At 35.9% G+C, this 16,355-nt stretch overlaps 4 long non-coding RNA genes across 4 annotated transcripts; 1 reads left to right on the forward strand and 3 right to left on the reverse strand.

The window, feature by feature from the left end:
* Positions 1–5,353: 5,353 nt before the first annotated feature.
* LOC129737652 (uncharacterized) lies at positions 5,354–6,399 on the forward strand. Its single transcript, XR_008735477.1, has 3 exons — positions 5,354–5,632; positions 5,701–6,025; positions 6,142–6,399. It is a non-coding gene; the product is annotated as an uncharacterized LOC129737652 (long non-coding RNA).
* A 1,706-nt stretch (positions 6,400–8,105) lies between these two features.
* On the reverse strand, positions 8,106–11,981 carry LOC129737653 (uncharacterized). The gene is made up of 4 exons (XR_008735478.1): positions 8,785–11,981; positions 8,649–8,721; positions 8,507–8,585; positions 8,106–8,417 (listed from the first exon to the last, which is right to left on the reverse strand). It is a non-coding gene; the product is annotated as an uncharacterized LOC129737653 (long non-coding RNA).
* Positions 11,982–12,840: 859 nt separating this feature from the next.
* Positions 12,841–14,226, reverse strand: LOC129740107 (uncharacterized). The gene is made up of 4 exons (XR_008736109.1): positions 13,924–14,226; positions 13,788–13,860; positions 13,644–13,724; positions 12,841–13,554 (listed from the first exon to the last, which is right to left on the reverse strand). It is a non-coding gene; the product is annotated as an uncharacterized LOC129740107 (long non-coding RNA).
* A 661-nt stretch (positions 14,227–14,887) lies between these two features.
* LOC129740278 (uncharacterized) lies at positions 14,888–16,005 on the reverse strand. The gene is made up of 4 exons (XR_008736187.1): positions 15,779–16,005; positions 15,515–15,719; positions 15,396–15,447; positions 14,888–15,336 (listed from the first exon to the last, which is right to left on the reverse strand). It is a non-coding gene; the product is annotated as an uncharacterized LOC129740278 (long non-coding RNA).
* Between the last annotated feature and the right edge of the window lie 350 nt (positions 16,006–16,355).

Raw genomic sequence — 16,355 nt, forward strand, 5'->3', positions numbered from 1 at the left:
CAACGGACACGAGTGTTTCGATCCAACGTGAAGTTGTCCGGAAGTTCTTGAGAAGAATCGAAAGAATCCGACATTGGCACAGTCGTGACTCCCCTGATCAGTGAGTGCCTACTGGACGAAGAAAGTGACAAGTGTGAAAATTGTAAGAAATAGAGAATTTGGGGGTCTGATTTCCGAAAAAAGAAGATCTGCAAAATGTCATCTTAAGAAGTGAAAAAAAGAAAGAGAATTCTAAGAAGCTTTTTTCAGAAGCAGGATTTTAATGAGAATGCCTAGATCCTGAATTTTTTATTGAAAAAATTACAATAAAAGTAGTAATATTTGACTTCAATGAGAAGGCGAAGTTCTAAAAATTAGTTTTTTTTTATGCAATTGAAAAGAAAAAAATGGAAAATAAATAAAAATAAATGAAATGGACTTCGATGGGAAGGCGAAGTTCTTAGTAGACAATTATTGATTGATTGATTAAATGATTGATTGAAATAATAGTAATAAAAAAAAATATTCAGATAAGAAAAGAGCTTCGATGGGAAGGCGAAGTTCTAAAAAAAAAATATGTTGCAATTAAAATGAAATGAAAAAAAAAATTGATTTGAAATGGACTTCGATGGGAAGGCGAAGTTCTTAGTAAACAATAATTGACTTCGATGAGAAGGCGAAGTTCAATAATAAATGTAACGGAATTTCGATGAGAAGGCGGAATTCTTTGAATAAAAAAAAAAGAAAACATAAGTATTACCAGAAATTGTGATAAAAGAATATAAAAAATGAAGTAAAACATAAGAGAAAAGCTTCTTAGATTTCTTTGAAACATGCCTTTTAAAGAATGTGGGAAATGTATTCCGATAGAACAGTGAAGTTCCTCAAAAAAAAACAGAAAAAAAGTCGAATGAAATTCATGAGAAACAAAAAAAAGATGTGAGATAAAACATTAAAGTTCATCGAAAAAAAAACCAATTAAATGAAATTCTCTCAAAATCAAAAATAATAAAATGGTTGATGTTGTTGAATGGAAAGAAAGTGTTTGTCTTTTGATTTCGTAGGAGTCTATGATCAATTTAATAAATGGGATAGTAGTGAAAAAATGAAGTAAATAATAATTTAAAAAAAAGCAAAAATAAAGGAGGAGTAGTAAGTGAAAAGTTTCTTTAAAAAAATCTATGGAAACTCGACGATTTGAGACAATGGCAAATGAAAATGATAATTTGTTAATCTGAAGAAGTGTAACGTTCCATTTATTACTCGAAAAAAGAACAACAAAAAAAATTCACGTGAAACCATGATTCAAAAAACCAAATTAAAAGAAAATTGAAAAGTTTCTTTAAAAAAGGAGAGTGTGAAAATAAAAAGACAAAAATTGCTGCTGTCAGAATAAAAGATAGCTTATTGTAAAAAAAATCCTACAAAAAAAAATAAGAAAGGAAAATGTATGGAATGTGAACTAAGATAAAAATGTAAATTGATATGACAATGTGGTATTCTAAAAACGAATTCAATTTAAAAATATATAAAAAAAAATAAATTTAAAAAAATTATTACTGAAGAAAAAAAAAACAAGTTCGTGTGAAACCATGATTTGATATTAAGAAAAAAAATTGTTATTGGAAACTTTCTTCAAAAATGGTACGTGTGAATAGTGTTAAAATTAAAAGATGAAAATTGATGTTGCCAAAATAAAAGATAGCATTTTGTAAAAAGAAAAAAAAACCCAAATTAGAATGAAATGGAATGTATGGAATGTGCACTCAGATAAAAAATGTAAAAAAAAAAGATTTGACAATGTGGTTGCTAAAACGAATTCAATAAAAACATATAATAAACAATGTATTTCAAACATTGAGCCAAAAAAAATCGAATGAAATTTAAGACATGAAGTTCATAAAAAAAAAAAAAAAAAAAAAAGGAAACTCTTTCAAAATCGAAAAGAATAAAAGGGTTGATGTTGCAGAATGTAAAAAAAAAGTGGTTGTCCTGTGATTTTGTAGGAGGCTATGTTAAATTTCTTAAATGGGAATGAAAAAAATGAAGCAAAGAATAATTTAAAAAAAAAACATTTTATGAAAATTCGATTTTTCATTTTAGACTAAGGTAAATGAAAATGATAATTTAATATTTAATTAAAATAAAAAAACAAAAATAATTGAATTCGTTTGAAACCATAATTTGAAATTTAGAGAAAAAAAAATTGCGATTGAAAAGTTTTTCAAAAAAAAGGTACGTGTGATCTATGTGAAAATAAAAAGATAAAAATTTATGTCAGAATTGAGATAGCTTCTTGTAAAACAAAAAAAAAAAACAGAAAGAAAACAGTATGGAATGTGAACATTGATAAAAATGTAAAAAGATTTGTCAATATGTTACTACAAAACCAAGTACAATAAAAGAATATGATTAACAATGTGTGGTAGATATGTCATGAAGATTTAAATATTTGAAATTCTAATTGTTGAAATTAATATACATTGATCAATACAACATGAAAATAATTAAATATTATTTATTCAAGCTTATTCATTTGACTTGAATGACCGCATTTTATTAACTAAGCTGATTGATTCAAACTAACAGTGTAAAACACAATCATCTCTTCGCGCAATTTGAGTGGTGCCTGTGAGAGAGAAAAATATAGATGAATGAATGGAGAGTGAACTGATTGAGCGGAGAAGATACGGGGATGAACGATGAAAAGTCATTCTAGATTCGATTTTGATGGTAAAAGTACGGAAAAATTACGCAAGGTTTTGTGTGGTAGGAAAAGTGAGAGTTGAAATAGAAGAGAAAGGTAAAATCTTTAAATAAAATACTATTTCGAAGGAGAGTTGCTACAGTTACCACACAATGTATTTAAAAAAAATTAAGAATAAAAATTCTAACTAAATAGTTAAGAAAAGACCGTGTGATTTGTGTTAGAACTTACAGACAGGAATTGATTTTGCTATATTGGAAAAGAAAGTTTGTCTTATGATTTTGAAGCCAGTAACGATTGATTTAAAACATGATATCTCAAAGAAAAGATAGAATGAATTAAATATAATAAAACACAAACGAATTAGTATTTTCAAATAAGTTTCGATGACATAGTGAAGTTCCTAAAACAACAATAAAAAAAAACTCAATTAATCTATAGTGCCTGAACAAAAGGAGATTGTGTCTTGTTTAGCCGAAAATCAATAGGTACCGAAAGTAAAATATTATTTATAAAAAATGCAGTGGAGAGGATTTTAAAATTGAAAAAAAAAATGAAAAAAAAATGATTTAGTAGTTTATTGCATAAAAAAAGTTCTGCGTTTGAATGATCTCAGAGCATTTTTTTTTAAAACTGAACGCGACTGTTTCAAAATAATCAATTGTTGATGTTTTTTCCATGAAAAAAACAACTTTTCTATTATTCTAAAGAGAAATTTAAGAGAGTAGAGGAGGAGGAGATTGTAGAATATAGATGTAACGCAAAATAAAATAAATCATATCAACAAATGACTCGTTTTAAGTAAGCTTTGATTGTCAATGAGTATTCTTGTTAGAGCGTGTATATATCGTTTTCGGAGGATTGTTAAAAAGAGAGAGAGGAAAATAAAAAAAAAACGAAAAATGCTCAACGGTCAGTCCAAGGCAGTCTATTAGCTAATTTTGGAGGCAACGGACACGAGTGTTTCGATCCAACGTGAAGTTGTCCGGAAGTTCTTGAGAAGAATCGAAAGAATCCGACAGTTATAAACTAAACTTAAAGAATGTTCAATTTTACTAAACATAAAATTCACCAAGTGTTTTGGCTGCTCGAGCTTTTATTCATAACCACGTGAAATTTAACATTATTATGAACTTTAAATATCTGTGGTCAACAGTAAAATGTATGGAAAACTTTAATAAATATAATAGGTGAACAAGTCCACAAAGCAAAGATCAAAAAGATTAATTTTCCTGTATCTATGTTTGTACTACGTGCTGCTATTAAGAACATTAGAATAACAGCAAATAATAATTGTTTATGTGGTAAATCCGGATAACAAAGATCCTAAATCTATTTTCTTGCAGTCTTATTTTGATACTTAGATACTTTTTTCAATGTATTCAATGACATTTAGGTGAAGGCTTGATGTTTGCTGCAAAAACATTTCAAACGGATGTAAAAAAATATCGAGTAGCCTGACTCGCCCAAAATTTCACTGGTATAGAGAGGTCCTATCAAATAAAAATGTTCTGCAACGACATAAAGAAACGAAAAAAAAACAAACCAACCAAAATGTAAAATATGCAATAACAAAATTTTACTCCCGAAAGTTGGAAAAAATCAATAAAAAAGAACACAAAATAGCTATTTTTTTTCTGTTGCTTTCCATCTTAGTTTTGATTACATTTGTTTTTTTACAAGTTTTATACATTAATTAAATTGAGTTTTTATAAAACAACCCATTTTCTTGTTACTGTTAATTATTTTTATTATTTGGTGATGAATTGAGATTTTCTGACACCATATAAATGATATTGGACAAGTCTCGGGGTAATTATGAACATAATTTTTTAAGTAAAAAATCACCATACACTGCTTACTATGGGTAAATGTAACGCATAACTACTGTTACTTTTCAAAAATTTTATACCAAGTTCGTAATCCGTGTTCATAATTACCCCCTAGACAGGGGGTAAATATGAACAGACGGGGTAATTATGAACAGACGTCTCAAGGCCGTGGAATTCGACCAAAAAATAAAAGTTGCTCTACAGAATGATGAAGAGCACGGAAACATTCATTGTTGGCAGCTTTTTAGAATTTATGATAAGAAATGAACATATGGTGGCTAGAAGTGTGCCAAATGAAGAAATTTTGTTCATAATTACCCCACCTAGCCCTATAACATTTATGTTCACATTTTCTGTTCTAGAAAACTGTTAACTGATAGTAAAATCCCAACACATACTTTAACACTTGGAATTCAACTTTTAATTCAGCGCCAAAATTGTTTGAACAATATGGGGCATCTGACAGCGTTCAATTGTGATTGAAATATGATTTGCATTTTTTTTAAATCATGATGTTTTAAAATTTATTACACCGAAATTTGTGTTACTGTCATACATTGCATTGGCCTTCTTTGAGATAACCCGAATAGCAAAGACCATGGTAATAATCTAACTTAACAATGATTTTCAATTGAACAATTAACTTCATCGTAATATCCTAATATTTTTCAACCACTTTTTATTTAGAAATAACCATCATTTTAAAAGTCACCGTGAATAATGTCGTTATTTCAAAATATTTCATTGTTGTCGAAAATATGAGAAGCACGATATCACAATAATTTTCTTGTGCCTTTTATGGTTACAGGGTACTTCATGGTAAAATTATAATTCAAAACAAAATGAACATTGTTAAACTTTTGCTTTTTTTACGTATTAACAAATTAGCGTGTATAGATTTATTTTGATACCGCGCCCGCGCCAATTTTTACATTTCTAAAAAAATTTCTTCGTTTCGAATACGACGTGTTTAAGCTCGCGAGTGGTATTAAGAAATTGACCTTTTCGATAGGAGGTTAAAAATGCATCTCTCCCAGGCGGTCTCGAGTGGTTGGATGAAAATTGATGTCATCAAACATCCGGAAGAGAAGAACGTAATTCCTCCAAGCTGCAGGTAAATAGAATGGAATATTCAGTGCTGATAATCGATATTTTAAGATTCAGAACATCTTACAAATGCAGGATTCCTTAGCCGCGGTGGTCCATCGAAACACCCAACATCCGTCGATTCTGTCCGGGGATTTTGGCATCGCCAATCGTGGTGAGCTGGTGTTGAACGGCGACGGGTCTATTCGATGCCGACTATCTGGATAAGCAGCGGTGACCATCATCACAGATTTCCTCTCAAAATGCCAACAGCAGCAGCGAAGCTGTTAAATTTGCACGATGGCGGTGGTTCCCAGTCAGCCCCAAAGATGACGACTGGAATGGTATCCGTCGAGCGGGAAAACAACGGATTACTTCATAAGTTCACCAACGAGCGCCGATGGAGGGCAAGGATGTTGAGGTAATTGTTTAGATTTTTTATAATAAACTGGAATAACCGTAATATTGGATTAAGCTTATTAGTGTTGCTTTAGTATTACATTGGTTTCAGTTTAGATTTTCTATATTCTTTATTAGGCTGGTTGATTTGCTGCCCGGACCCAGGTTTTGATTTAGCTAGACGGCGACGAGTTTCGGAATCATGCGCCACTTGCTTTGCTTATTGTCCCTCAACTACACCGAGGACGTCACCAAGAAGGAGGAAAGACTGAAGTGCCTGGAAGCTGGTGCCACACTAGATCTTAAAGAAATGATCCAGCAGAACAACACCCGGGTTCGGTTGCAGACCACCAAAGCGGAAATACCATCTTCTGCCCTTAAAACCATGTAGCATTTCTTCCCAATTCTGGTTCGATTGCCATAGATTTGATCTATGGATCCATCGAACGTCTGGTTTTCCATGTTCAGCAGAGAACCTGCGCGGCACTCTTGTGGTAACCGACTTTCGTCACAAGCTGTTCGAAATACATAGTGTAACTCGCGGTTGCTCAGCGGGTGGGTGGTTTATTTATATTTAGCGGGATTTGTGGGTGGAATGAGTGGAACTCAGGGTCGTATTTTTCTGAGGGATAGCACAGACTACTTCCTCCGGAGTATTCAGAATATTAGAGGAAACTCCAATAGGGATGTTCATGAAACGGGGAAAATTTACCATTGCCACACTGCGAGTGGTACCTCGCATGTTCCCAACCGGGTCAAACTATTATTTTAAAATGAACTAATTCTGCCAGGGACTGATTTGAAGTGAAGTTTTGGGTGGGGCCCTCCTGGCCCAGAACGTGAAACGGACAAAATAAGTGTAAAAAGTTCAAAATTACTCTACTAACAGATAAGATCTATTCACCCTTATTCTCGTTTTCGATCGAATGACATTCGTTCGAAAGTTAGGCAAATTCGTATTCTTGTTTTCGTTCGAACGAATGAGAACAGTTCGATCTTTCGAACATCGTTCGAACGAACGAAACATTGCATTCCCGTTTTCGATCGAACGTATTTTTTCTTTGGACTGACAAACGCGAGTCTGATACTGCGAATCATGACCGTTTAAAGCAATTAGCGATTTTTTTTTACGGATCGTGGAATTCAGAATTGATTAATAATAAGAATACTGTTGGATTTAAAACCGCAAAATTGTATACTGCAAAAAACAATTTTAGGAAGGCCATTTTTTTCATTTTTAGTTGAAAAAAAAACCGTAAGTCTGAAGTTGCAAAACTTGGACGTTCTGGTAAGAAATTTGTGAAGTTTGACGATTAAGGAATTATGTGGTTCATAATAATAAAAATTGTTGCTTTTTTTTAATTTTGTATTTAAATACAAATAAAACAATTTTGAATTTGAATAGACATTTTTATTAAAATTTTTCAGCCTAGTTGTATTTGAAACTTTGTTGTCTTCCAAATCTCTCCACTTCATCACGACGAGTGAGAATTTAAGCACCGGCTGCGGCAGCGGCAGCATTATAACCACATCCACCGATTGCAATTGAGAACACCTTTGCTGTCCGGAAACGACTTAGGATCTAGGAACATTTAGGAAACATTTTAAACCGCTTCGATGTCGGACTGAGCCTAGAGATTCGATTGATGACGGCCCACATCCGCTGCTGGAATCAGCCTTTTGACTGCTGATTTTCACACCTTAGACCGCTTTCCGATGCTTTTCAGTCGCACGGCCCCCGACACACGACCTACAACTCTTTTTCCCCCAAATATTTTCCACCACTGATCGACGAATAAATTTTCACGACCCGAAAACTCGAAATAAACATAACAACAAATGTCATTTTGACGCAGATCGCTGCTCAGAAATTTCGAAGTTGATCTGGTAACACCAATTTCGAAAGTATCGCGTTCGAACGAAAACAAGAATAACGTTTTCGAATTCGTTCGAAAGTATCCGTTCGAACGAAAGGCCGATACGCCGTAAACAAGAATAAGGGTGATTGGCTTTTAATGGGTTACATTCTGAATATATTTAAGACTAATTTCTTTTACTGACGTCACATAAGGGGCTTTTGTTACTTGCGTGATTACTAGTGGTTTGGCTCTGCATGGCTGTTTGCCGGAACCCGAAATACTGGGACCGGAGACTTTCCTCTGGTTGACAGATTCCACGTCTGTCTAGAACTGGTTCTAACCTCATAGGCTCCATTCCGGCGTCCCGGAAGAGCCCACGAGCTGCGGATCGATGTTTCTAACACCGCTGGTGATGACCGTTCCAGTCGATACCGTGTGGATGGTATTTTAGCAAGTCGGTAGATTCTTCCTGTCTGGATGTTGGACTTTGTTGTGCCGTGTGCTGCTTAGCCGAACGAAAAGGAATAAACCAAAACAAAAAAGGCCCTCTTGGACCTGCCAAATAGGTTATAATACATGTGACGTCATATTAACATACACGTGGTTTACAATATGTTTTTCTTCTGTTAACATTACAAATTTACCTTTTTATGTTGTTTTTTTTTTTGTAGAGCGTGCTGTTACACTAGGTCTTGTGTGTAGTTTAAGCACTTTTTGTATTGGCTGTTTATATAAATAAATTAAGTTTTAACGTGTTTCGCAATACTTCACTATTTTCTAACAAACCTTTCTATTTTTGATACATTTTAACACAGTTTCCTTTTAATTTTAACGTGTTTGTTCGCAAGGCTTTTTATATCTGTAAATAGTAGGAATAGATTTTTAACCCTTTACACCATTAAATTTTAACTTTGAAACCTACACTACACGACGCGCACTTCCGTTCTTCAAAACGGTCCCAGACAGAAAGAACGGCTATGCAAATCCGTTTTGTAAAAAGGTCTATGATATTTTTGACCGACACACATACAAAGATGAAATTACGCGGATGTGTCGCTCTCCGGGTGATAACACTTCCTCGCGGTGACGCAGGAGATCCTCCGACGCCCATGAACATCTCTCGCGAGAGAAGTGGCTGCGTGCTTCTTTGGGAAGGCGGTAAAAAGGAAGGAATCCCTGAGAGCCCTTGTGAGTGTCGATGGCTTTGACATTTCTAAGTCATGATTAAGGTACTGATTTCTCAATGTGTCGAAGACACATTATTTTGTATGTAATGAACGGTTACATTACCCCATCGTCCCTCTTCAAAATGAATGAAACTTCATTCATTTTGTACGCGGAGAGATGAATGCAACACAATTCTTTCAAATTTTTCTATTTTGAATTAGCAAAATAAAAATTATGCTTATGTTCATAATACTCGTACATTGCCTATTTCACAATCATCAAGTGATCGGAACAGCGTCGAGTTGCTCAGTGTAACTCACTGCAGTATCTCTTTTTGTTGACGACCACTCACGGGAAACGTCAGTACAAAAGGTAAAGAATGTTTGTTTACAATTTTCAATTTATGGATCCAAATTTTATGATTAATTTTCATATATATATTCACCGGTGTTCAAAGTTGGTGGATTTTAAAGGTAAGTTTTCAAGCTTATTTTCACAACATTGATCCTCTAGAGCTCAATTTGCAGATTTTAGTTTCCTTCTAATGTTTTTATTTCTCTTGTCGGTTTCAGCTAAAACTGCGGTGAGGAAAAATCCGGAAAGGCCGAAATTGCTTCCCCAAAAATCACCAGGTAAGTGTTGTTTTGATTGTGTTAGCCTTCCGCTAAAACACATCCGAAAATCAGCTTTTCATCAGCTGGTAAAATGATTATTTTTCTGTGTTTTTTTCTAGATTTCACACCTGGACTGACCTAGGCAGTTGGAAGTGGAAGAAAATTAACAGCAGATAATCTAAAGGGTAAGTTTTATGTATCGTTCAACATAATGGACAGATACTTATATTGTTTCGTACTTTTTTCTATTTTCAGGTTTCGAGTCAGCTGCGGATATGGCCCCGATGACACTCATCAGCGGCATAGCACTGCTGTTGAGAAGGAACCATAAGTGGACCTAATTAACGACCTCGCAAACCATGGAGAAGTTTTAGTTCGTCAATCTTTTTGTTAGTTCTGATATTTCTGTTTTCTATTTTTAGTTGACGTAAATGGCACGTAAAAACGTATTTTGTGTGATAGAATCCGAAATTCCCACAACATCAGCGACTATTTCCTACATTTTTGTTTAATCCATCTGTTCGTTGCAAACCGTTAGGTTTTTCCACCCGAACCGGAGGGGAATAGAAATTAAAACCGGGAAATTTTTTAAAGGTGACTGGAATTTAGAGATATCTATCGGATTCAACATCTCGATCGCCCCGATGAGCTTCATGGAAATAACGCGTTTAAATAAGCGTTTAGAAATTTGTTAACGGACAAATTTTAGTCGGTTACTTGCTCATGACAAAACGGATTACGTATCGCGAAAGTCTAAGCAATAATTGTAGATTGTTATCCATAGTCGATTTTACGTACAATTTCGCACTTTTTAAAGGCCAAATGTACGGATTAGTTAGGACGAGGTTTGAGTTTGCCATGCCACGCATGGCAGTTTTTTGTAGTTTTGAAAGCGCAAAGTTACACAAAAAGTCGTGTGTAACCAGCAATTCTGGCGTTACGCTAGGTAAAGTATCTGGACTGAGATTGTTCTTGTTCGATTCGAATGTTCAAAAAAGTTTCGGATTATTTCGCATTATTCAGTGAGCATTTTCGTTTTATCTGGTAGGAAACGTAGACACGCGAACGCGGATTTTCTTCTGTCGATTTGAACGTATTCCAGAACTTCGCTTCTGGTCGTTAATGTAAAGATTTTTCAGCTGTTATGTTTTTATCTGGAAGACTCTCGCGTTTCTTCGGCTATCAGATAATGTAATAAGAAAAATAGTTAAAAATTCTTGATTTTTAAAACGGGTATCGATAAATTCTGGAAATTTGTACTATTTCCCTTGAACGAGGGTTTCGGGTAATCGTGCGCGAAAGGTTAATCTGATTTCCATCGAGGAAAAGCAAACGGATTTGATTTCACGGGCTATCTGTTTTCGGAAGTTAAGTTTTCGTTTTTTAAATTCGAAACAAGTTTTTGACGGGCCACGAAGATGGGTGGTAGGTATCCGGAAATGATCTTCGAAAGCTTTCCGCGACGTTCGCGATAGATTGTACTCCGCGGAAAACTAGCATCAAATTCGGGCAGGTAATTTCACTATAGTTGATGGGATTCCACTTGAAAACCGGTCTGATATTACGCGAATCTTGGGACTCGATAGTGCGTTCCGATTCGCGCGACGTTGATCTTGGTACGAGGTGAATTCAGATTCGGCTTCTAAATTCAAATTGCAAGTTTGTTTTCTCGAAACTTTGTTGCTCCACGCAATACGCCTACGATACTTCTTGTCATCTTCCAAATTCAATAAACTTCCTCGCGATTGCTTTCGATGGTTCTTGAAAAAAGGTTTAACGACACGCGGCGAAACTTTTAACTTCTCTAACTCGTGGAAAGAGCACACCGTTACTTCTTTCATGGGAATGTCTTTTCCTTTTTGGTTCCTACAAACGTTTCTAACGATACTTCCATTTCCTAAATCGTTTTTCTCAGGTTTAGGCGTTGAAGACAAATTCAAATTATTTGAAAAATTTCTACTGCTAGTCTTGAGCATATGAGCTTGGTTAAGTGCCACTAAGTACGAGAGACGAGACATGATCGGATCACGGATTGCCAACTGCAACCGGTCTGATTCATTCAAGTCCTCTACCGGAAAGGCTTCCTGAGAACTTAAGCCTCTGATGAATAAGCCAACTAAGTTGGTGATTAGATTTTTTTCTATGCTTCTGAATCAATTTGCTAAAGCTTTGACCTTTTCTGATAGGTTCCCGGAATCACTGGAACATTTGCGGTTCTAAAATGAGAAAATATAGATTAGTTTCCATTACAAAACGATCGTTTGGAGAACGATTTTAAACACCAAACAAGAATTGTTTTTTCGTCCCTCCTCGGAGGAAATTTTATCGTGCTAATGTTTACTTTTTTGTCGGGCGCCAAATTGTAACTCGCGGTTGCTCAGCGGGTGGGTGGTTTATTTATAGGTGTGTTCAACAAAACTCAATCGAAATCAATTGAAATGGATTGACAGTTGATCAGCTGTTTTTCCAATTGACTTCGATCGATTTCTATCAGGCTGCTGAATGAACAGCCAGACACTAATACTAACGCGCTGCTTTTGCTGTCATTTTCTTATACAACTGTGTACTTGGAGATTTCGGGCTTTATTTAATAATGAAAATTATAATAGCAATCGTCTGTTACTGTACTGATGTTTTAACTTGATTAAATGAAAAAAAAAAACCTTTTTTTTTTAATGATTTATCGATTCTTAATAAACATGACACCAGCCCGACGGACCTGCCCCAAGTCATCAGCACCAACGAATCAGCATGGCTAGCACAGCACCACCGACTCAGCACAGCACCACCGACTCAGCACAGCACCACCGACTCAGCACAGTACCACCTCAGCATGGCTAGCACAGCACCACCGACTTAGCTAACTCGCACAGCACCGACTCCAGCACCCCACAATGAACACCGCTCCCAAAGAAACAATCAAAAATTAGTCACAACAAACCAAACCAGCTGTTTTTGACAGCAAGCAACTACATGTGTGTTAGTGTAATTGAAACCGATAGAAACGAATCCTGCTCTCGAGCTTGATCGATTTCGATTGGTTTCGATCGACTTCGATTGGCTTCATTGAACGTCAATTGGATTAGTTTCGATCACAACATTGGCTGAGTGAACAACAATTTACCAATCGAAATCGATTGAAACCGATTTCAATTGGCTGTTGAACACGCTATATATTTAGCGGGATTTGTGGGTGGAATGAGTGGAACTCAGGGTCGTATTTTTCTGAGGGATAGCACAGACTACTTCCTCCGGAGTATTCAGAATATTAGAGGAAACTCCAATAGGGATGTTCATGAAACGGGGAAAATTTACCATTGCCACACTGCGAGTGGTACCTCGCATGTTCCCAACCGGGTCAAACTATTATTTTAAAATGAACTAATTCTGCCAGGGACTGATTTGAAGTGAAGTTTTGGGTGGGGCCCTCCTGGCCCAGAACGTGAAACGGACAAAATAAGTGTAAAAAGTTCAAAATTACTCTACTAACAGATAAGATCTATTGGCTTTTAATGGGTTACATTCTGAATATATTTAAGACTAATTTCTTTTACTGACGTCACATAAGGGGCTTTTGTTACTTGCGTGATTACTAGTGGTTTGGCTCTGCATGGCTGTTTGCCGGAACCCGAAATACTGGGACCGGAGACTTTCCTCTGGTTGACAGATTCCACGTCTGTCTAGAACTGGTTCTAACCTCATAGGCTCCATTCCGGCGTCCCGGAAGAGCCCACGAGCTGCGGATCGATGTTTCTAACACCGCTGGTGATGACCGTTCCAGTCGATACCGTGTGGATGGTATTTTAGCAAGTCGGTAGATTCTTCCTGTCTGGATGTTGGACTTTGTTGTGCCGTGTGCTGCTTAGCCGAACGAAAAGGAATAAACCAAAACAAAAAAGGCCCTCTTGGACCTGCCAAATAGGTTATAATACATGTGACGTCATATTAACATACACGTGGTTTACAATATGTTTTTCTTCTGTTAACATTACAAATTTACCTTTTTATGTTGTTTTTTTTTTTTTGTAGAGCGTGCTGTTACACTAGGTCTTGTGTGTAGTTTAAGCACTTTTTGTATTGGCTGTTTATATAAATAAATTAAGTTTTAACGTGTTTCGCAATACTTCACTATTTTCTAACAAACCTTTCTATTTTTGATACATTTTAACACAGTTTCCTTTTAATTTTAACGTGTTTGTTCGCAAGGCTTTTTATATCTGTAAATAGTAGGAATAGATTTTTAACCCTTTACACCATTAAATTTTAACTTTGAAACCTACACTACACGACGCGCACTTCCGTTCTTCAAAACGGTCCCAGACAGAAAGAACGGCTATGCAAATCCGTTTTGTAAAAAGGTCTATGATATTTTTGACCGACACACATACAAAGATGAAATTACGCGGATGTGTCGCTCTCCGGGTGATAACACTTCCTCGCGGTGACGCAGGAGATCCTCCGACGCCCATGAACATCTCTCGCGAGAGAAGTGGCTGCGTGCTTCTTTGGGAAGGCGGTAAAAAGGAAGGAATCCCTGAGAGCCCTTGTGAGTGTCGATGGCTTTGACATTTCTAAGTCATGATTAAGGTACTGATTTCTCAATGTGTCGAAGACACATTATTTTGTATGTAATGAACGGTTACAATAGTTACTGAGTCGGTCTTAACCGCTGAGCTGAATTTCAGCTATCCATGGTAAATCCAAAAATTTTAATAAAATAAGCAAACGAATAAAACAAGTATTTTTTTATTTTGAGAGTTAATATAAACAAAAAAACAAATGAAAACATAAAATAAAACCATGTAATTTCACGGTCCCGACATTCTTGATAAACTATGAATCAACATTGATGTTCATAATCTTTGAACGATTAAAATTCAAGGGATAACAGTGAATTTCACAGTGTGGTTGAGAAAATTGGAAGCTGTAAAAACCATAATTTCCATCGTTTTGTGTTTCCAAATGTATGAGAAAAAGTTGATTTTTTCATTGTTAAGTTGCTTAACAACCCCCTTTTTTCATGGTAATTTTGGCCAAAACCATGAATACCATGGTTGAAAACGATGAGTTTGACAGTGAAATCATGGTTTCATGTACACTCTAATTCTCCCTGACTCAAATTTGAAGGAAAACAATTCAAAATTCGCCAAAACTAGGGAAACTCAAATTTTGATTAGAACGGCACAACTCAGATATGAATAATAGGGGTTTTCGCGAATTTTGAGTTGTTTTCAATCAGGCATTTTTAAGCAGCATCTGAACGGTCTGAGCCAAAACAACTCAAAATCTTCAAAAATTTGACACGGTTTCGAAAGGGATTATATATTTTTTAAAGCAATTAATTGGAATTTCGGACCAAATTTAATTAAATCAAATGTGTGAAATGAGTTTATTTCCCATCACTTTTTTGTCCAAAATGGTGAGTGGCAGCCATCACTTTCTGATGTTCGAAAGTGACCGTTTGTTTTTCTCCTGTCAACCGACGAATTTTCCGATTGTGTTCTCGATCCTGGAGGGCGTCCTGACGGTCTGCTGATCAGCCGGTTCCATCGATCCCATAAGCGAAAACCTTTGCCGCATCCGGTGGAATTTCACCTAACAAACTGGAAGACGACCGGAGGAGTTTGCTACTCAGCTGGGACTTCCACCGATCTCAGTGATGAAATACTGCACCGCATCCAGTACAAACCAACCTAAAGGTGAACAAAATTTGTAAATACATAAAAACAGAACAAATTTTACAATCTCATACTCGTTGACGTCCCCTTAGCATATAGGAACTGCCACACCCGGCGGGAATAGACCTGGAGAAGAGTAACAAAATTATGAATCGCTGAAAATAAACAAAACTATTTAATTTATCAATCTTACCTGTCGCACTTTTCGCCGTAGTTGATGATCAGCAACCAGCACTAGATGCTATTCTATGAGCAGCCGATATTATTTCCCTGCGGCCAACAGATAAATTTTCCGATGAAAACATCAGACCGAGAGCGTCCGAAGCGATCTGATGTTCAGACGGACCTTTTACCGATTCCAGTGGCGAAAAGTTGCGCCGCAGCTGGAGAAAACCAATCTAAAAAGGAACTATGTAATTAGATAAATACAGACATACAACAAATTTTAAAATTTTACCAGTCGCAGTTCATCTAACTTTTGTTTTCAAAACGATCACTAACTTTTGTTTTCGAGATGCTCTGAGTTGTTTCCATTCATACCCAGTGAAATAGTGTGCGTCTTCGCTAAGTCAACGAATTTCGCTACCGCTGAAGAAAAACAACTCAAAATTTTGATGGATTTCAACTCAGTTGTTTTCATCTTCATACATGGTGCGACTCCTGAACCAAAACAAATCAGTCTCTGAATAATTTAAAATTACCGTGTATAGTGATATTCATGGTGTCAACCATAAAAACCACGGTAGAATGAAAATGAAATTCATGGTGTTTTCATAATGTTTTTCTATTCGGGAAGCGATAAGTATTAATTTCTAAGCGTGTCGAAAAAATGAAAACAAAAATAGGTGTACCGGTAGCGACATCTTATGTATGTTAGTCCACTTACGCATTTGGTTTGAAACTTAGGTTGGTATTCAAAAACACGTGTTGAGCTCCAGCTCGAACTCTGTTCTCTGTGCCTTAACTTCGAACGATAGTTCATTTCCGTGCCAATCACGTTCGAGACAACTGTGGCAATGCCGATGGGACTCTGG

This window comes from Uranotaenia lowii, chromosome 1 (assembly GCF_029784155.1).
Source record: "Uranotaenia lowii strain MFRU-FL chromosome 1, ASM2978415v1, whole genome shotgun sequence".
Lineage (NCBI taxonomy): Eukaryota > Metazoa > Arthropoda > Insecta > Diptera > Culicidae > Uranotaenia > Uranotaenia lowii.